Source organism: Gallinula chloropus (genome assembly GCF_964237585.1).
Source record: "Gallinula chloropus genome assembly, chromosome: 4".
In the NCBI taxonomy this organism is placed as follows: Eukaryota; Metazoa; Chordata; class Aves; order Gruiformes; family Rallidae; genus Gallinula; species Gallinula chloropus.
The window spans coordinates 21961280-21980527 of record NC_140088.1 but is presented as its reverse complement, the minus strand read 5'-3'; positions in this window follow the sequence as shown (position 1 = coordinate 21980527).

Sequence of the window (19248 nt, the reverse complement as noted above, 5' to 3'; positions counted from 1 at the left end):
ATTGTCCCTCTGTTATAGGCACTGGTGAGGCCTCACCTCAAATATTGTGTTCAGTTTGGGGCCCTCACAACAAGGACATTGAGATGCTGCACTATGCCCAAAAAAGGGCAGTGAAACTGTTTTTATAATTCGCATTCATCTTCTATGTTGACTGCTTCCTTATATCGTGAAGGTAAGTTTATAACTGATGTTCAAACATGTTGCTCTGAGCGTGTTTGAAAAGGCACTGTAGCTATGGGAAACCTCCAGAGATGATGGAACAAAACAGAAGAACGCCTCTCTCTTCACTCAGACTTTACACACGCAGGAGCTATTTTTAATATTACAAATTAATACATATGGGGAAACAGATCCTCACAGCGATAGAGTGTCAGCAGCATCTGAGACTGAAAAATATGGAGAAGCAGGACTGGCAGCTCTAAGGGCTCTGTTGCCCCAGGCAAAGCAGCAAATCTCTGTGGCATCACCCACACAGCTTTACTGGACAATTTGCGGTCACTAATGTTTTGCTGCAGTGACACTCTTTATCCCCCAACTAGCAGTTCTTTAACAGTCCTGCTTATCAGATTTTGAAGGTGTGTCTGCTTTTACTTACTTTTGTTCCTCAGTGATTTTATTAGATTTTGATCTAGACTTGAAGTTCATAATTTGTGTCAGTATATTTTCATAAAACATCTGATGGATCATCAAATTCTACTGCAATTACTCCTATTTAAAAAGTGTTACATGGAAATAGATATAGTTCCATGTCGGGACCTTAGTTTAGGGCCTCCTTATGAATTTTGGGGTCCACATAGGAAGTCATCAGCGCTACAAAATAATGTTTTTATCTTCCTAAGAAAGCTACCTAAGTGGAGATGTGAATTCTGCCATTATTTTCTTAGATTTCCTTCTAAGGTGGATTTTCATGGAAGCAAAATTCTTTTTCAGGGAACACTACTCAGAGAGTTATTGTATTTTCTCTGGACAGCTTTTCAGTTATCTGTAACTTCAGAGGCATTGAGACCACTTGTTCGAGCCACTCAGTAATCTTCATTACCCCAGTTTTACAGAACACGCAGCTATCAAGACAGACTGAAAAACTTGCACATGCTGTCCTATACCAAAAACACTTCTTGCATGTCACCAGTAACATCTGTTGCAGTATCACAAAACATTTTGTAAAGAAAAGATAATTACATCACCTCATGATTGGTATTGCAACTGCAGATTCACAAACAAGGAAACCAAGAACCAGAAGGTTTAAGTAACTTGGTTGACAGGAAGTTTGTGGTTAAGATACAGACTCTAGAAATCTTTACCGAGTTCCTCCTGCGCTAATTACTTGGGCTGCACTTCTGAAGGGAATCTCCACTGAAACACTGATTCTTTATGACCCCTTTCTTGGCTATCTGCTGCAGACCATCCAGTCTCTAAATTTCTTTGGTTATTTTCACTGACTGCCTCTTTGTTCTGCATGTACATGCAGGAGGGTCTCTTAGGGAACTGTCATATACCACTTGCTAGCTTAATCTGTACCACCATAGATAGAAACGCTTCTGTCCAGGAAATTTTGAGGTGAGCCACTTAACTAGCTGCCTGTGTGTGGGACCTTTGTCTAGAAAGCTGGAGTGCAAAACACTCCTGAAGTGCCTGAACTTCCTCTGACAGATGAGCCATTTCCAAATCCTTTTTATAGATCACGGGGTAAGAGCAATTAGCGCAGTTCAGCTGATGCACAGCAAGGTCATGCCTAGCCTGTTGCAGTATCTTCAGCCCTAAACTCTCAGCGGACCATACATTGGACCATTTTGAAAATTTGGGCTTTTGTCTGAAGGCAGGTCAGCTTGCATCTGCTTCCCCTTCAAATCTCCCCCAAAGTACAGACATCTGGACTTTTTCAAAGGCATGGAAGGCAATTTGGCATGCAGCTCCAAGTGTTTCTCAAAATCTTCCCCACAAACCCTTAGAAATACAGACCCTTGTGCTCATGCTGTTCTCCATGTGCTGAAGTAAGTGGAATTACACCACTGTAAGATAGAAGCGAGGGGAGGAAATGGCCCCATGAGAGGCTCTTCTGGATAGCAATGGTGAAAATGAAGCCGTTAATCATCATACTGCACAGTGATGAGAATCCGCTGCCAGGCTAATAAATACTCCGATCCAGCATCATATGGATGTGCAACCAGATGTGTTCTTGTCTGCAGAGGCAACAGAGGGATTTCAAGGTCTGCAGTGGTTCTGCTGGAGACAGAGGAATTATTAACAATGTTAGCAATTTGAATAGTCAAATTGATGAGGGGCTCAGGGAAAATGTCAGTAAATTAGAAATCATTAGAGACATTTTGAAGAGCATTAAGGTTGAAAATGTTGTTAAAGGATGTGTTTATTACAAAGATGACTGGATCCTGTTAGAAATTAAAAGACATTTTGTAATATCACTTCACTGAAAGAACAAGGGCATATACATATCTGTAAGTGCACACACACACACACACTCATATTCACACACACTGGAAAGCTTGTAAAAGAGCAAAGTTTCAGACAAACAAAATGAGAGCAAGGATTTGAGCAGGGTGGGAAGTTGAAACAGAAGCTTTTAATTGCTTCCTGATTGCTTGGGTCAAGTGTAGAATATGATAAAAGGGAAAGCAATACAACATGACTTTCTGTTTGATTCTCCCTCCTGCTGTTCTCTGAATAGAAGTGGTGAAGCACTGAGGAGGGCTGTAGGGGTGACGAGGGTCTGAAGAGAGGAGAGAAAGAAAAGGCATCTCAAGACTTTCTACTTTTGTGCATGAGAAGTTTTAAACAATTTTAGGAAAAATGCACTGCTGTATTGTCTGATTGTCATAAATACTTTTTTTTTAACCTTAATCAGCAGAAATCATCCATGTCTATACTCTTGATTAGCACAAAGTTAATTTTGTGCTTATCAGTCCAAAGCAAGGGGAGCATGCAATTAACTCTAGGGCCAAATCTTTGTTTCCTTCCTTCAGTTCCTCTTGACATAAACAGTTATTTTTTTTAATAAGGATTTTATTTAGAATATATGAGGATTTTATGATTTCACCTAGTAGGGAGCATTTCCATGTTATTCTACATGGCATTTTTCTTTTGGGCATTTTATTCCTTCCTGCCCCCCAAACTTTCCAAATAGTCCCTTAAATACAGGAGAGTCCAGTTTGGCTCTGGTCTAACTCTCAGACTTTCCAGCCTTCTTTCAAATAGAAAACCATAATTATGGACTTCCTTTCTAATAATACCAGTAAATGAATTGATGGTGAATATAGATGTTTCTTTTCCAGTTTTTTGATGAGCCACAGTCAGCCAAGGAGTACCTTGTTTAGTTTTTGAAGGCTTGTGGTGGTTTGACCCTGGCTGGAGGCCAGACGCCCACCAAAGTCACTCTATCACTCCCCTTTTTAGCTGGACAGGAGAGAAAATACATATTGAGAGGCTTAGGAGTTGAGATAAGGACAGGGAGAGATCATTCTGCAATTAGCATCATAGGCAGAACAGACCCAACACAGAATAAAGGAATGAAAACTCAATAATTCATTACACTGCACTACACACACAGTGAAACCAGAGTCGGATTAGAAGAAGTACGACCAGATCTTAAAGCACCTCCCCCCATGCCTCCCTTCTTAGCAGACTTCACTTTAGTCATGATTTCGCTCCCTTCTTCCCCCCACTGTAGCACAGGGAGGGGCAGGGAATGTAGGAATGGGGGTTTCAGTCAGTTCCTCATGAGTTGTTTTCCTTCTTGGGGGGGGGTGTGTTTGTGTGTGTGTGCATTCCACACACCCTTTCCCTGCTGCACCCTGGGGTCCCACCCACAGGGGACAGTCCTTCACGAACTTCTCCAATGTGAGTCCTTTCCCATGGGGCTTCAGCCCTTCACCAGGTGCCCCAGCATGGGTCACTTCTATGGGGTGCAGTCATAAATCACTGAATGTCTCTCCATCTCTAAGGTCCAGACTGGTCCAGCCTGGTCCCCCACAGAGTCACAAGCCTCTCCCCAGTAAACCTGCTCCAGTGCGGATCTCTTGCTCATCTCTGTGTCTCTGTCACTCTCCACAGGCTGCAAGTGCTGGCAGGGGCTTGCTCCAAGATGTTTCACAGTATCTTCTGTATGTCTCCACCTGCTCCAGTGTGGGGCCTCTCCATGGGCTGCAGGTGGGGTCTCAGCCTTTTCTATGAGCTGCGGGGAGAACACCCGCTCCACCATGGGTTTCTCCATGGGCTGCAGGGGCATTTTTCTCTCTAGAACCTGGGGTGCCTCCTTCCCCCACTTCACTGGCCTTGGTGTCTGCACACACATGTAAGTTTCCTACATCCTCTCACTCCCTTCTCTGGGGGAATAAAGAAGCTGCTTGTGCATTTTTTCCTCCTAAATGTGATTGCCAGAGGTGCTGTGACCACTGAAGTTTGGCTCGGCCTTTGCCAACAGTGACTTCGGCCTTGAGTCATCTGGTGTTTACTCTCTTGGGCCTGCAGACTGCTTCTACCCGCTTCTTGCAGAAGCCACCCCTGCGGCCCCCCCTTCTCCACCAGAACCCAGTGACGCAAAACTACAACAAGGCTGAACCTTTTTATCCTCCTCAAATTGTAATATTCCCATACTGTTGTCTACAGGAGTTGGTCTTTCACTCCTGCATCAATATATAATGCTGGCAGCGAGGCTGCTCTTCTGAAACAGCCACATGGAGTTGTCAAGAGGCAGTCCGAAGCCACGTGAGGAGGCTCTTTCAGTGATTATCACACTCCTTAGTCTCCCTTGGGTTTTGTGCAGCTGGTGGAGTGCTGCTTTAGTGAATGTTAGCTAAGGTGAATGAATCCTGTATGAGTTAAAATAAGTTGGGACATGACATCATGTCCTCCTAACAAGGTTTTCCTTCCATAGAAATTCATTGCACATTTCTAGATCTCCTTCTCTCTTACTCCACCTTTTTTGCCTCTTAGTGATATGTGTTTTAATGGGACATTCTTCAAAGATATTGTTACAGAAGTGAGTTGCTCTACACACAGAGATGTTGCATGTCCCAAACTTATTAAAAACAGTAAGGATTTTGCACACTGAAATGAGGATAACAAGCCCATCCTTTACAGTGCAAAACATGCCACAAACATTCTTGCCTATTGCCTTTTCTCCCCGTTTTACCTACAAGATTAGATGCTTCTTTCAAGAGACATTTAAAAAGGGCAGTTTTTTGAGGCTACTTGGAATTGCCTTTATTGATACACCTGATATCCCTACAGAAATGTAATTTGCAGCATGGGGCTTTGTAATTTCATGCTAGAAAAGCATAAAATGGAAGAATAACTCATCCAGAAGGAGGGGATTGTGTAACAGTAGTGAAGGAGAATCAGCAGAGACAGTAAAGATCCTTTGGAAAGTCACGTTGCTGTTTCTGCAGTGCTGTATACCTGCTAAATGGTTTCAAACAACAGGAAGATACATTGCCAACATGAGAAAGAGAGGGAGGAAAAAATCTTGGTATTAATACAGCTCACATAAATAAACTCAGACAAAAGGGTATATGGCAGCTGAATAAAAACCTTCTGTATTGCTTCATCTCATGAATGCCTGCTTTTTCTTCTGCTTTGCTTTTCTTTCTCATAGATTTGCAGACTGTGACAAAACCCAGTATCTTTGGCATCATTGGTGCACTTCAGCCATTGAGAATAAAGATGGAAACATTTGGCGTAAGGATACGTACAGCCTGCTGCAAGTCATGTCAAGCAGAGCAGTATGGTTGAATGCTGGGAGAGACACAGCATGCTACATTATGGATTTGGTGTGAAAGTGTGCCGAGTTAATGGAAACTCTGACCTCTGTCCCAGAAAGGACACTCATTAGCAAAGCAAAAGAACTACTGACAGACACACTGAAGAAACTTTGAAGGTTGTGTCCTGTTATTGGAGTATGTGGGTATAGGGCTATTATGAGAACAGCAATGACAGTGCTGTATACAGCTATTCTAGGCTGCTACTTGACTTCAAAATAGTCACAGAAGAGGCACAGATAAAACAGAGAAAAGAGTACCCTATCACAGGCTCAGGCTGGAGAAAAAACAGGAGAATTGCCATGATAGGAGCAGTAGGTGGATAGGAGAATCAAGGAAAGAAGGGTAGAGGAGGGTCTGCTGCAAGAATGGCCCCATAGGTCTTCGTTCACCCTGTCATTTTTTGAATCCAATATGAATTCTCCCTGCTGCTGCTAATGATTTCCATGTTTGCCTCCTAAATGGTTATGGTTATCTAAGAATCTGGTGTACAGTTCAGCTGGAATTGCTCTAACATGCGGTATTTCTTATCTGCCAAAAACGTACTTGTCATTACATCATCTGTCCAGGTGCCTTTTAAATATCTGAGTTTTCATGATACTACATACAGAATGCTATGTCAGCTATAAATGGTATCACCTCACTGTTACTAACAGTTCTGTGAGCATTCATTCAATAAATAAGCCAAAAGCATCAGCCCCAGCATGGTGCCTTTCCCCACTCTCAGTTAATACTTTCAGTTTTGAAAAAGTATATATTTCTGCTCACTGGTTAACTCTTACCTAATTTCTGAGGAAAGCAATTTACCCTAAAGCTCTTAGTTTTCTTAATAACACTTTCTGATAGTTTTTATCACAACATCCTGCAAGCCACCACCATCCAGTGGGAGCAGGCAGTTGGGAACCACGAGATGGTGGCATCAGCACTATGTCACACTTGGTCACACTGAAAGCTCCGAGAGTGGTGGCAGTGTCCAGCCACCTTGGCCACACTTTCTCCCTCCAAAATCAAAACTTTGGTTTAATAAGCTATCTTTGAGAAATGAAAGCTTAAGAAATAAGACATGGCACCTCAGAGAAGCAGTGGCATTGCTAGATATTGAAAAACAGTATTTACTGAAAGAAAGTGAAGATCTGAAGGATTGGTACAGGCAACTGCAGGCCAGAGCAAACTGTTTAAGAACATTAGTAGGAGGCTGTAGCAGTTTTGTGTAGCTGTGCTGCTGAGATGGCTTCTGCAAGCAGCAGCTACAGCTCACTGCAAGCCCCAGACAGTAAACATCGGCCAATTCAAGGCCAAAGTTGATGCTGACTAAGGCCAAGCCAATCGGTGATGGTCACAGCGCCTCTGTGAATCGCATATAGGAGAAAAAAAACTGCAGGCAGATGCATTTTGCCACCGGAGAAGGGAGGGAGAAGATGTAACAAGCTGTGCGGACACCAAGGCCAGGCCTGAAGGAGACAGCGGGCTGGGGGGTGGGGGGAAGAATGAGGCTGGAAAGAGAGATTCCCCTGCAGCTCGTGGTGAAGACCATGGTGGAGCGGGTGTCCCCTCGCAGCCAATGGATGAGGACAGGGAGTGGAGACATCTACGGCCTGTGAAGAGATTGATCCACGCCTCAGCAGGTTTGCAGGGGGACTTGTGACTTTGCAGAGGACCAGGCCGGGGGAGTCTGGGCCCAAACATCAGCACCCCACGGAAGGGAGTCCTGCTGAGAGGCCTGTGGTGAGGAGATGACTCCCCAGTAGAGAGGACTCACACTGCAGAAGTTTGTGGATACGACTCTCACGTGGGTGGGACTCCACGGCTCCTCAGGGGAAGTGTGTGTGTCGAATGCCCTCCCCTCCCCCCCCCCCCGCCCTCTCCCTCCAGCTAAGACGGAAGACAATTCGGGCAGAACGGACTGAAACCCCCCATTCCCCATTCCATGCTCCTCCCTGTGCTGCAATGGGAGGGAAGAAGTGAGTGATTTTATGATTAAAGTCAAGTGTGCGAAGAGGCGAGGGGTGGCAGGAAAAGTAGAAGTGTTAAGATCTGGGGAAGGAAAGCCGGTTGTGAGGAACCTCTGGAATCCCACTCCCCATTCCCTGCCCCTCCCCCTGCCATGTTGGGGGGGCAGAAGGGAGTAAAATCATGATGAAGTTTAAGTCTGCTAAGAAGGGGAGGGGTGGGGGGAAGGTGCTTTAAGACCTGGACGCTTCTCGTTATCCGACTCCAGTTCACTGGGTGTGTGGCTGTAGTAGTAATAAATCACTTTTCTTTCTTTACTCTGTGTTGAGTCTGTTTTGCCCATTGCACCAATTGGAAAGTGATCCCTCTGTCCTTATCCCAGGCCTTAAGCCTCCCGACATATCTTTTCTCCCCTTTTTGTCTGAAAAGAGGGAGTGAGTGAGCGGCTTGGTGGGCATTCGGCCTCTAGCCTGGGCCAAACTACTACAGAGACCTACACAGAGAAGTGGATGATGCCAGGGATGAGCTGAAAGAGAAAGAAAATGAAATTAACCAATTAGAACTGCAGAATAAAAATCTGGATGAAATGAACAACTGAAGGCAGAGATCATGACATTTCCTGCCAGATTCCTGCATACTGTAGTAATAAAACGTATCAAAAAATAGATATATTAGAAGTGAAGAATAAGTTTGAAAATGAGAGGCATTTGGAATGCTTGCAAACCAGACTGAAATTGAAGGAGAAACTATGAGCAAGAAAAGCTCAAGGCCCACCGGTTACGGAACATATTAGAAGAACTTGAAAAGCTGAAGAAAGTTCAGAGGAAATGCATTGTTAGCTCCTCAGTTAACTGCACTTCGGCAGTAGAGAATGAGAACAAATCCTGGGCATGCTCCTCCTTACTGCACAAGTCTGCTGAAGCCAAACTTCTGGAGGACCCCTCCCTTTGCTTAACACCAAAAATTTCTTCTGTTACATTTGGAATATCTTAAAGCTTTTGCTGTTAGTAACAGTTTGCTTTGGACTTCTCGGTTATTGTTTTATCAGCAAGAACATTCCACTATTTTTTAGTGGCAGTATATTTGATATACCGGTGCAAATCTTGTACCGATACTGCATTTATAAAAATGACAGACTATTGCCATTTTAAGAATAGTTATAAAGGCTCTGCAGAGCTGTCCACATCAATTTAGTAATCTCCTCTTGTACTGTTTTTGGATATGATAGAGTTATATTTCTTCACAGTAGTATAGTGATACATTCTGGATTTGTGATTAAAACAGTGTTGATGACACAAGGATGCTTTAGTTATGGTTGAGCAGTGCTTACACAGTGAGGGGCTTTTCTGCTTCTCACTCCACCCCACCAGTGAGTAGGCTGTGGGTACAAAAGAAGGGGAGAGGACATATCTTGGACGGCTGACCCCAGTGGACCAAAGGGATATCCCATACCTTATTATGTCATGCTCAGCAACAGTAAACCTAGGGGGGGTGTAGGTTGGCATGAGCTGCCATTGCTCAGGGACTGGCATTAGTCAACTGGTAGTGAACAAGTGTTTTCTTTTGCATTGCTTGTTTTTCTTGATTTTGTTGTGGGGTTTTTTTCCCCCCCTCTCTCTTGTTTTTACTCTTCCCACACACACCTCTCTTTTTTATTAGACATGATGATGTTGGGTTAGCAGTTGGACTTGATTATCTTAGAGGTCTCTTCTGACCTTAAAGATTTAAAAAAAAAAATTAAAAAATATTAAACTCGCTTAATCTCAATGCACAAATTTTCCCACTTTTACCTTTCTGATTCTCCCCCTAACCCTGCTGGGGGTAAAGGAGCAAGCAGCTGTGTGATGCTGATCTGCCTACCAGGGTTAAACCTTGACATCATAAGGGTTTTTCTAGAAATCAAGCAAACTTTAGGTTCTGAGCATAGGGATTTTTTTAATTAGATTGTTAACTGTGAATATATTTTGTAGTTGATAGCTATAAAAAACCCAACAGAAACCTCACTGCCTCAGGTAAAGGAGCCCTCAGAAATTGCAGTTTGTGCTAATCTGACTGGAAGCAGGCAATGGGCAGTACTTTATCCTGCAATTCGCTTCCCTACTAGTGTGCTAGCTTCTAAGTTTTTTCACCTGTGGGTCACATTGCAGAGTATATCTTTTGTCCAGACTTTGAGGAAGAACATGGAAAAATTTAAAGATATGTGGAAGGACTTAGTATGCTAGTTGAGGCTGGTTAAGAAGGGCTTTCATTAGCGGCCATTAATTCAGGCAGTGTGTATTTACAATTGGCTAAAACCTTTTTTTGTGCATCTAGAGACAATAGACACAGGAAATTTTTAAATACGAATAAATAAATGCCATTTTGTGGATGAAAAGTTAAATCCTAAAGACCAACATGGCAGCTGGCCAACTGGTAATCATGCTGAGCTTCAGAATTATCCCTGACATTTATGCACAAAACAGGTAGATGAAGCTTGCCAGGCAAGAACTAGCAAACAAACAGTATACTGAACAAATATGATACAGGGAAAAAATTCTTAGATGGTGAAAGGAAAGCTCTGATTCCAGGACATCATTTTCACTGTAGCTTGTAGCGGTGACAGTGGAGAAGAATTCCAGAGATGAAAAGTCTAAAACAACCCCTTAATCTCCCATGTGCCTGTCCTGTGTGACAAGTCACCCTTTGAAATCAGAAAAGATAAAGTCTAGAAGAGGAAAGTTTGAGCATAAAGAGATTGGGCAATGCTCAGAGGTAAGGTGAAGTCAGAACAAAGGTTTCTATTTAAGATGCTGAACTGTGACTCAAAGGAACTAAATTTTCTTCCCTGCATCCTTCTTTTTCCTCTGGCAAGTCACTTAATCTCTCTGTATCTTGGCTCCCCAAGTGAATAATGAGTCAAGTAATACTAAGCAGTGTGTTTCTTTTCATACTTGAGAGCTTTTGTTTGTTTGTTTTAAATTAGAGTAATTTTACAGAACTGAGGGAGGGAATGATAAAGTGTTTTAAAAAGCAAAGCGGAGGGGGCAAAAGAGGAGTTTGGCAAAGGCTGAGGGTAGGAATCTTTTACTCTGGATCAACATCCGTCAGAGCAGTTTATGTACATAAAAACCCCAGTTTATTTAGAGACAATTCATGGTACAATTAGGACAGAAACCATTAAGTGCTGTTGTCATTGGATAATACCAATAAGGAGAGGTGAACAGTGTGTAAAGGCGTGTTTGTGCCAAGGTGGTCGGAACTGTATTACTGGGCAGTTCACTGACAGTTGCAGCTGTGCAAAGCCAGACCGATGGTACTTCTTGTCGGCCAGTGCCATGGGGAAAGCTATGAGAAAAACAAATTTTCAGTGGGGTCAAAGCTGAAGAGGAAACTTGGTCACAAAGAAGGGGGTCCAGAAATACATCCTGAGAAGAGTCACAGAAGAGAACTCTGCAATGACGTCGATAGCTTTGTTGCCCTCATTTTTCAACAGATTTTCTCAATCAGCTTTCAGCTACTGTCCTGTGTGCGTAACACACATGAATTCCAAGGGTGGTTTATATAAAAGTTTAGAGGCTTCTGTAGGAGCCAGCATTACAGCTTACAAATGTATTTACAGTATAAAATTGTTATTTCACATAACCAATAAATATGTGGTGAATTCTGTGCAGAAAGAAAACAAATACCTGTTTTTTTTTATGGACTGTTTCAATAACAGTACTTACAGGTCATAGAAAAATAAGTTTTTTTCTGTTAAACCAGGAATAAAGTACCAGAATGAGGCCAAACCCTGACATATACAGCACTGTTCTTTCTACAGTTTTCAGTCTATATGAATGATGTTTAGGAGTCTCAGATAATCCTATGATGTTTCTGTCTTTCCCATCTCTATTTTAGAGGTGAAAAAAAAGAGAAAAAAAAATCTGGGCTTGTTTATCACAAAAAAAGCAAAGTCATATTTTTAATTCACACATTTTTCATGTTCTGAATATAGCCCTAGGGCTGAATCCTACCAGGGAAATCTGTACAATTAAGTCAAGTGATAACCCCTTTGTGTTGAAGGCACCATATGTGTCAGAAAGTGCTACATGATCCTAGAAGCAGCGCAGGGGAAGCTGGATGAGAAGTGTCTCGAAACAGGTATGTGACCATGTGTTACACAGTTACGTTATACCCATGTGTTAGACAAACTTGATTTCTTTAGAGTTTATCTCTACTGTTGTTAACACCACACAGCAGTAATCCATTGCTTTTAAACAGTACCCAGTGGAACTATGAGATTTAACTTGTACAATTCATTTTCCCTTCAATCCTTTTACATGCAGAAAGAAAAAAGGTGCTTATTCTGTAAAAAAAAAAAAAAAAGCAGTCGTTGAGAGGAGAGAGCATACTGATTTGCATGTATGTCTTGTTATCAAGGAGGAGCAACAAATTAGCTAAATTACAAAGGAGGAAGACTGTGTTTTCCTGCATATAAGCAAAGATTTCTATAATGAACTTGAGTAAGCAGGAGAGCAATGTTTGTTTGCTTGGGGATGAAGTGGGAGAGAAGGAATTTCTGTGAGCGTGGGGAAGCGGCCTGAACAGGAGGGAAATGTTTGTTATGTTGCCGTACTGATTCTTACACAAAGTATTAGATCAAATGTATGAACAAATTGAGTACAAAGTATTTGGAAGAAATCTGAAAAAAATGTTAGGCTTGTTCACAGTACTTGAAAAAAAGTATTTTTAACTACTTGAAAGAAGTTGTTGCTTCTTCCTGAGGAGCGGAGAGGCCAAAAACAATTGGAACAAGTACTTGGAAAAATGCTAGAGCACACAAAGAGGATTCCTACAATATCTACTCACATACTGGCATGTTATTAGGTACAAATATGGATATCATAATTAAGAATGCTGCACATCCTTCTCCTGTGAAATTAGAGTGCCACAATATTTGTCTTTATTTTAAAATAACGACTTCCGGATTCTGTCTTTTAAAAATGAGGCAGCAGGCAAGTCTCCTATTTGGAAAAAAAAATCTAGATAAAAAAGGATAATCTGTTTCAATAAAAAAGTGTGAAGATTTGCTAGACCTCTCTAGAGAAGAGAGCAGCTTCTTTTTAAATAAGCATGTTGATTTATTCAGGTTATGGAGGGTAGGCATTTTTGCGAATCAAACATAGCAGGTGTACATTGTAGAACAACATCAGGAGGAATTATGAGGATGCAACTCCATAAAAGCAAACAGTTCACATACTTGCAAGAATAATGATCTGCAAAAGCATAAGGCAAGGAAGGACAAGCTAAGTAACAGCATGACAGAAAAAGATTTGGATGACATAGATCATAGGCTGAACAGAAGTAAACAATGCTATGCTGCTGTAAAAAAGGCGAACCCTTATTTATAGCTAGTGTTATCACCTACAAAACATTTAGTAATTCTTGAGCTCTCCTTGGAGTTGTCTGTGCCCCAGCTGGGATTCTGTGTCCGGATTTGGATACTTCAAGGAAGGTATGGTCCTCTTAAGGAAGAAACAACGAAAGAGAACAATAATTATCAGGCTTCATACAATCATGCTTATAAGAAAGGGCTGAAGGAATTGGGTAAAGTTTAGACTGAAATTCATTTGAACAGCTGAACTTCAGAGAAGAGAAAACTAAGAGGTAAAAGAATAGTTTTCCAATACATGAAAGGTAATTTCAGTGAGAGGAACGAGCTGTTTTCTGTGTCTATTCTGGACAGGACACAGACATTTTGCTCTTGTAACTGTTTGCTTATCTCTTTTGAAGTGCTGCCTGGAGATGGACATGTTACCCAAATCACACTACAGTTTTGCCAATGCAGTAAAAATACACTTAAGAAATACAATTTGGGGAAAGCATGGCAGAACTGGAGAAAAGGGAAAATGTCTTCCTATGATCATAGAATGCTTTCATCTGAAGCAGCTTCTGTCTGAAATTGTTTTTAAAGAACCTTCTCCTCACCTCTGTGCTGAATGACCCTACAGAAAAACCTGGCACGAGCTTGATTTGAAATGAAATAACTCCCATTTTGGAGCGGACTGTGTTATGAAGATGTAGTTATAAAATAAATAATGATTCAGCTCTAACTTTCAATTTTGTCCTTGTTAAGTTGCTCAACCAGGTGTTGAAGCCAATACAATTTGCTTTTCCTCTGTTGGAAAGCTATTTTGAGTGCAGCGTGACTGAAGAACAGCCACTTATTAGCTGCTCGGCAGTGCTCTCGGCTTTTCTGCTAGAATCCCCCGCAATTGCTCGAACAACACTTTTGCCAATACTCATCTAGCTCAATCAGTAGCTGTAACGCTGGGGTATGAAATTATGCAGTGGTTGCAACGGTGGTAAGTTGCCTGCTGTTTAACATCTCTGTTTCATGGCCTGGTGTCAGGAGGGATGCAATGCTGATTTTAAGCTTCAGTTTGTATTTAATTCTTTCTTTCTTCAGTGTATCAAAGTGAGTTCCCTTTTAGTTTCAGTGCAGTATGTATCCTGGCTGAAATTCCTTGGTAATGTTGCCGTGTGCTGTTGCTGTGTGCTGTTACAGAGTTGCCATGTTTCACTTTGGAGCTCTCTCTCCTTTGTGATGAGGGATGTAATCCTTCTGCATCCCAACTGGACTGTGAGGATTAATTAAAGTTTGCAGTGCACTGAGAGTACCTTGAATGTTATTGAAGTGGAAATTACTGTGTTACAGCCAGTCTGAATGCCATCTGTGATTTCCATGTTATTGTTTCAGTTCTGTTGTACATCACCAAGCTTGAGCTGGTACCATGAACAAAAGATTAGCATTGCACTCTGTTGTTGTGTGCCTGGTGCTGTGTCCAGCACCTATGTAAGGATGTGTACCACCTGAGAAACTGTGCTCAGAACACTGTGACTCTGTAGTGTGAAGCCTGTAACATCTCTTTCCTTTTTCTGCACTTCCACTCTGGCACCCTTTGGCCTTCTCTGCTGTCACCCTTGCCTGCTATGAACTTCAAGTCACCTGTGGGAGACTGCACAAGAAATGATGATGGAATTTTGCATTTTACAAAAGATGCTTTTCCTTATGCAATAGAACTGTACCTCTGACTGGCATCTGAAGTCCTATGGGGACATGGTGAAAAGGGCTGATCTTGCCTGAGACTCAAGCCAGTGATGTAAGCGATGAATAGTTATTCCACAACATTCTTTATGCTTGTAATACCTACAAAACTTTACCAAAATCCTGTTTTGCTACTCCATTGTGGGATCCTTCTTCACTCCTGCAGCGTCGGAGGAGTATCTCTGAATAAAATTTATGCACCAGCTTTAGTTCAGCTAAGAATACATTTTAAAACACCTTCTGTGAATTCACTGTCTTTATAAGACACAGTAAACAAATTGGGTTTAAATGACTGTGGTTAACTCCCCCAGTATCATGACAGATATTATTGACAGAAAAAATGGCATAAAATATAAGCATCTAATTCAGTTGTGATCTTCTCTGGGAAAGAGATCAACTAACAGTTTGAAGTTCACTGAAGGATTCTATTATTTATCGTGCCTAAATATAATGGGAGGCTTTCCCTTCCTGAAAGTTCACTATTAAAGAGGTACAAATGTAGTCCTCTTACCAAACTAATTACTGCTGTTTACATTTTTGTAGCTCTGACAGAATTTAGAATGAGACCCCAATGCTGAGTGCAGAATAAATACAGAATCACAGAATCACAAGGTTGGAAAAGACCTTTGAAGATCATCAAGTCCAACCATTCCCATCCTAAGCTAAACCATATCCTTAAGTACCTCATCTACCCTTTTTTTGAACACATCCAGGGAAGGTGACTCAACCACCTCACTGGGCAGCCTGTTCCCGGCCCTGACAACTCTTTCAGTGAAGAATTTTTTTCTAATGTCCAATCTAAACTTGCCCTAGTGCAGCTTCATGCCATTTCCCCTTGTCCTATCTCCTGTTACTCGGGTGAAGAGACCATCGCCCACTTCTCTACAATCTCCCATACCTACCAAAAGTTAGATGCTATCCCACTGAGATTTGTGTTCCCTCACTCCCCCTCATAGCATCAGACCTCCCTCAACCTGTGCACTGTACCTTCTGGTTTTGTGAACTAGCACAAAGTTAATTTGGGCAGGAATTCTGTGTAACTGTTCTTCAGTGAGGACAGCATCACATGCATTACTCTCCTTCGTCCCTCCTCAACCTGCATGAGCATCAGCTTCTGGTTTTATGGAGAAACCCATAGGTGGTTTCTGGACTTTCAGATTCTGGAGTGTCCTGGTTCTGGGCAGGCCAGAATTAACCTTCCCAAGCAGCCAGCTCAGGTGAGCTGTTAGCCCATGCTGTTTTCTATACTACCTGACATCACTTCCCCATAAAAGGGGCTGGTTGGGGTGAGGTGTGTCCAGGGTAGTTCAGAGTATGGCTGGGCTGGTCTTTGTGTCATGTAGCACTCTGTAATTGTTGTGTTGGTAAAATACTCTGTGTTATCACTGGGTGTGAGTGTAACTGGCTGTTGTTGTTCTACTTCCACAGTTCTTTGTACGTAAACTGTCCTTGTCCCTACCCGTGGAGGCTCTGCCTCTTTCTCCTGTGGGAGTGAGTGATGTGTGGTGCTCAGCCACTGGTTGGGGCTGAACCACCACATGGGGCCAGGCTGGGGAGCAATGCCTCTTTGATAATTTTCAAGCAGCCAATCTATCTGGACACACATTTGTTTTACCTACATGTCTCCAGCCAGCTGTCCAATTAGAGTTGATTTTTACTTAATGTGTTCAGAGATATTAAGTTTTTAGAAATTTCATTAAAATGGGCAACTGGTTACAGGAAGTGAACTGTATTAGTGACCTCACCAGGCAAAGGCTTCAGTAAAGGTAACAGTCATTTTTGGCATTTGGCCTGGCACTGGGGGGAGCAACACGGACAGCTCAATCATGTGCTGCCTCTTACCCAGCCAGCAGCTAGGAGCTATAAAAAACTTGAACAGAAAGCTCCAGGAGGAGTTTCAGGGAATATGGAGCTTACAACAATGCTGTAGGAAGCAAAGTTGAAAAGACAAATGTAGGGGGTGAAACAGAGTATCAAAGTGAAAGAGAGGATGGAGAGAAAATGCAAAAGGGATAGAAGCATTCAGGAAAGAACAGATGGGGTGCTGGAAAAAAGTTTAGGTAGGGGAGATTTCAGGGTGGATTGGGATAGAGAACTGAGAAGAAGAGATTGAGAATCAGAATGAAAGAATGATACAAGAGAAACTGACTTCTACATTTTTATTACAAGATAAATGTAATTTATTTTCATTATAGCCTCTTTAATTACCTTTCAGCCTTTTTTAAATGATGCCCATATGTTGCCAATAACAAGGTTTTATGACTTTTGTTCTCTCCCCTTTCCCATGGCTTACATTCCTGCTTTAATTGCTACGTTGACATCAGATGCCTCGCCTAATGTTTTTGCACCAGTGCTCCCTATTTGTGGTGATATCGCACTTGGGGAAACAAAACCACCTGTCTCTCTTCTGGTCGAAGGCTACTTGCTGTTCTTATGAATGTCCACCAGATGGCAAAGCCGGGATCTTTGTCGAGTTCCCAGGTCATCTTCAGATACTGATTTCCCCTAGGGAGAGTGGGGGCTTGCTTCAGAACAGATCTTGGATATACTGCACAGATTAAAAATAAGTGATTAGAGCTATGTGGATTTCCTGGCAATAATAACAAAAGACGAAAATAAAAGATGCAGTTAGAAAATGGTGGTGCTGCCAGGAAGACATGATACTTGCTCTAGTTGCTGTGTAACTGTATGGCGAAAATGAATCTCAAGAATCTGAGTTAATACTTTATTATGTTGACATAAATTTTATAGGGACAATAATATTTTCTTATATAATTTTTCTTTGACGTTATTGTGACTAGGCCAGGGCTTAGATTGAACTCCACGGTAAGTAAAATTGTAACTGCTCATGATGTACCTAGCTTGTGTGGTTAAAGATGTAAGAAAGCAATAAAGCTTGTTAACAGTTTTCCTTCCAACCTGCCGTCATGATGTCAAGATTGTAATTCTGGAGGTAAGCACTGATCTTCTTCCATTACCTCTATGGGGTTTGCTTACTGTTTTAACCATGCTGGCTCAGGGAACTTCTATCATTTTATCACTGAACTACATTGTACATATAAATAGAACAAAGAAATAGAGAGCTTCCTGGAAGAGGCTACATCTGGATAGCATTTATTATAAACTGATGTAACTGTATCATTATATGAGCTTTGTATAGACAGGGCACATAACTGACATTGTAAGTGTTGAATGTTCTTAATCGTACATGGTGTTGCCGCTTCATGTAGTGTGCTGTCTTTGCAGCAAGACCTATATGAGACAGTGAAACAATCCTTTGGCTTCCTCCAAGAAACTTAACCCTTTCTCCTTGCAAAAAAGAAAAAATCCCTGTGTAAAGATCTTTAGAGACTTGGACTAAGAAAAAAGGGGGTAAATTTCCCTTTCTTTTAAAAGAAAAAAATCCATCATTTTGGGTTTAGTTTTCTAGTGTTAGGAATGTGAAGGATGATTTTGGTGCTACAGCCCTGCCCCTACAAAGAGAGGCTGAAGAAGCTCATTTCCTTCAGACTAGAGAAGAGAAAGCTGTGAGGGGACCTCATTGAAGCCTTCTAAAACCTGAAGAGAGCATATAAAGAGGAGGGGAATCAACTTTTTAAAAGGGTAGATAATGGCAGGACAAGGGGGAATGGATTAAAGCTAAAGGAGGAAAGGTTTAGATTAGATATTAGTGGGGAGTTTTTTACAGAGAGAGTGGTGAGGTGCTGTAACAGGCTGCCCAGAGAGGTGATGGATTCCCCGTCCTAGAGGTGTTCAAGGCCAGGTTGGATGGGGCCCTGGGCAACCTTGTATAGATCCAGGCCTGGAGGTTGGTAACCCTGCCCATGGCAGTGGGGTTGGAACTCTATGATCCTCGGGGGGCCCTTCTATAATGATTTACTATAACCCAGACCATTCTATAATGATTTACTACTTTAATAGTTTTATAGGTTGACCTGAATTCTGCGTCCAGCAGAACAACTGTATACAGGCGTCAGAGGGAACCTTACAGCCTTTCTCTGCAGCTGGCTGGTTGACTTTCAGCTGGCATCAACTGTATTTATTCAATGGCTCCCAATCCATTATACCCTGTAGTACTCATTTTTCAGAGTATCAAGGCACAAGTAAAAAGATGAAGCTGTTCCTACTCCAAGATGTTAGGGTAGCACAGAAACAAAAAAGCTGGTGCTATATTTGGAGTGTTCCTAATTGCACTGTTCTATTTCCAGCTGCCGAAATCTGCTTTAGAATTTTAATTAAGGGCTAAATTTGTGCAGCAGATCCTGACAACAGGAAACAGTTATGTTATTTAAATAGGCTTTGAAATGATCAGATTTTATCTCCCAAAGCAGCACTCTGAGGAATATTAAAGCTGCTTTTGTTCCTCGGGAAGGGGCTGCAGTTGCTCAGCAAGCTGAAGTGGGCCACAGACTCTGCTTTGGAAAAACAGGAACACGGGGCCAGCTGTCCAGAGGATGAGTC